This window comes from Chiloscyllium plagiosum, unplaced genomic scaffold (genome assembly GCF_037043375.1).
Source record: "Chiloscyllium plagiosum isolate Xiang-an unplaced genomic scaffold, Cpla_swu_hap1 HiC_scaffold_24, whole genome shotgun sequence".
NCBI classification, from domain to species: Eukaryota; Metazoa; Chordata; class Chondrichthyes; order Orectolobiformes; family Hemiscylliidae; genus Chiloscyllium; species Chiloscyllium plagiosum.
Genome location: NW_028270162.1, coordinates 12,674,634 through 12,677,655, shown reverse-complemented (window position 1 = coordinate 12,677,655; position 3,022 = coordinate 12,674,634). Strand labels below are relative to the sequence as shown.

The window sequence follows — 3,022 nt, the reverse complement described above, 5'->3', positions numbered from 1 at the left end:
GTAAGGTTGCCCTTACAAGAGAAACTTCTATCAGTTCCCTATTTCCCCAACGTTATTACTAGAAAGGAGTGGAAAATATGAGTACTTTTGGCCCAGGAACTAACTTGTCTAAAATCAAAGAAAGAAGCTTCATTTATAATGCAACTTTCACATCCTAAGGATGACTCAAAGCATTTCACAACCAATTAATCATCTTAGATAGACAGAAAAGCCAAGTGAAGTGGGTTGATCAAGAATCGAAGGTCAGGAATCAAAAGAGCTGTTAAATACAGTTGGAGAGGAAGAGAGATCATCAAACACTGGCATTGGGAACAAAGACCCCGACTGTCAACAGAAGGAGAAATTGAAGGTAAAAACAGAAGATGAGAAGAAGACTGGAATGGGTAAATAACATTGAGAAATGGACTGAGGGACTCTTGAAGAAAGCCAGAGACAGAGCAAGGCAATATTACTAAGACAATAGGGGCAACAAATGAGCAAAAGAATTACCTTTGAAGTGTAATTTCTGTTGCTATGTAAGGAAATGTAGCAGACAACCTTTGCACAGCAAACACGTATGTTTGTCAATGGGAGAGGTAGAACAATTTTCCACTTTCTGTAATGTTGGCTGAGGAATAAATGTTCAATCATTGTTTTTAAAAATAAAAGCATGGGATCAACCACCCACATATTAACAACCACTCTAGTAATTAGCAATCTATTGCTGGCAAATTACTGCTTGTTATGATATCTTCCAAGGCATTGGATACATCCAGATCATTTTTATATGAGATTATATCTTTAACACTGTGTCTGGGTATATTGTTTCAAATCTATTAAGGTTCATTTCATTTGCTAATTGAGCTTTAGTGTGCTGGTCAAATTCTTTTCAAACTATTTTATGCGCTAAAACAGCACTGACAGGAATTTAACATGGTTGGGGCTGAAAGTATTCATGTAAGAGAATGAAGTGAGAAGGACAAAAAGTAATTTGTTTATCACATTGTTGTTTTTTTATGGGAGCTTGCTATGCATTATCAAAATTCCAACAGAGACAATTGTCCCAATATCAACATGGAAGGGTGAAGCAAGTAGGAAACCAGACTTGCTTGCTTTAAGCCTTGCTGATTTTAATGACAGAACCTCACTATCACTACTTTGGTCTTTGTTTCTTGATTGTAGCCAATCAGATTGAGAAGATAGTTATTGAGTAGCTCAACGTTTGGCATCAGACCAGAGACCCAGTAGTGGAACAGAGATGGGTGAGATAACAATGATCTCGACGCCTAGCCAGCGGATGATGCATGATGGGTGAGGTGGGAGAATAGATTGCAGGCCTGAATTAAGAGAAATCAGAGATCACTTTTGGAAGAATTGAGACACTGGGAGGAAGAGATCTGAAGGATTGGTGCGGATATTTGAAAAGGAGAGTGCTGGGCAGAGCTTATAGAATCCCTACAGTGTAGAAACAGGCCATTTGAACCAACAAGTTCACACTGACCCTCTGAAGAGTATCCTACCCAGACCCATTCCCCTGCCCAATTGGTCTACATTTACCCCTGACTAATGCATCTACCCTACACATCCCTGAACACTATGGGCAATTTCCCATGGCCAATTCACCTAACCTGCACATCTTTCGACTATGGGAGAAAACCAGAGCACCCGGAGGAAACCCATGCAGACACAGGGAGAACATGTAATCTCCATGCAGACAGTCACGCAAGGCTGGAACCAAACCCGGGTCCCTGATACTGTGAGGCAGCAGTGCTAACCACTGAGCCACTGTGACACCGCTCATACACGTCAAGCTAAGATAGGAGATCAGGAAAACCAATTCAGATTGTGGATCCAAGAGCATGTTGGCTTCAATGGGCAATTAGATTGTTTAAGGAGATCCTTGCGATTGGGGGAGTGCAGAGTTAGTTATATTAATTGGATAGTTAATTCTAAGTTTGTGGTTGGTGTGTGATTTGTGTTGGGTAGGCAAGTAGTACAATATTCATTACAAAATGGCTTCCCAGGTTTGTCAAAACTATCACCAGGATTGTGAAGCTGCTGTCAACAAGCAGACTAACATGGAGCTCACTGCCTCCTTTCTCTATCGGTCTTTGATGTCGTACTTTGACCGGGATGATGTTGCCCTGCACCATTTCTCCCAGTTCTTCAAAGCTCAGTCCCAGGAGAAGCAGGAACATGCAAAGAAGCTGCTGAAATTCCAGAATCAGCATGGAGGCAGAGTCCTCCTCCAGGATGTGAAGAAGCTAGAGAGGGATGAGTGGGGTAACGGTCTGCAGGCAATGCAGGTTGCCCTGGATCTGGAGAAGAATGTGAAGCAGAGTTTGCTGGATGTACACCAACCCCCCACTCCCCAGACTGACCCTCATCTGTGTGGCTTCCTGGAGATTCACTATTTGGATGAGGAGGTTGAGATCATCAGACAACTTGGATCAACCGACTTGGGGACTACACCACCAACCTGAAGCATCTGGGAGCTCCTGAGAATGGGATGGGAGAGTACCTGTTTGACAGGCTCTCACTGGAGGGCAGCCGTTAGTGGGGCACGGAGTACTGTCTACTTTGTCTGAATGCATTACTGACTTCACTTGGACAATCTGGCTTCCCCCAGGGAGAAGGAATATGTTGGCAAAATGTAATGGCTGTACCACCTGAATGGAAGTGAATAAAATTTTGTATTGATAAAAAAAAGAGTCATTGGGGACATTTAAGCGACTGCTGGACATGCACATGCATAGCAGTGAGTTGAGGGGTGCATAGGTTAAGTTACTATATTTTACATTAGGATTAAATCTCGGCACAACATTGTGGGCCAAAGGGCCTGTGCTGTGCTGTACTTTTCTATGCTCTATGTTCTTAATTGCATTCAGTTGGCAGACATTAAATGGGGATTTACCCTGTGCTCCCGTATACAAGAGCAGGTAAACTATGGTTATTCGGTTTGGAGGTGAGTGTCTGTAATATATTATTTCTGTAAATTGAAGTTTATGTGCTGGTAAAGATTAGGCTCTTGTTCCGATCTTCA

At 42.5% G+C, this 3,022-nt stretch overlaps 1 pseudogene; it reads left to right on the top strand.

Annotated features, from left to right (window-relative positions):
• The first annotated feature begins 1,991 nt into the window (after positions 1–1,991).
• On the top strand, positions 1,992–2,536 carry LOC122562448 (ferritin, middle subunit pseudogene; annotated as a pseudogene).
• The last annotated feature ends 486 nt before the right edge of the window (positions 2,537–3,022 follow it).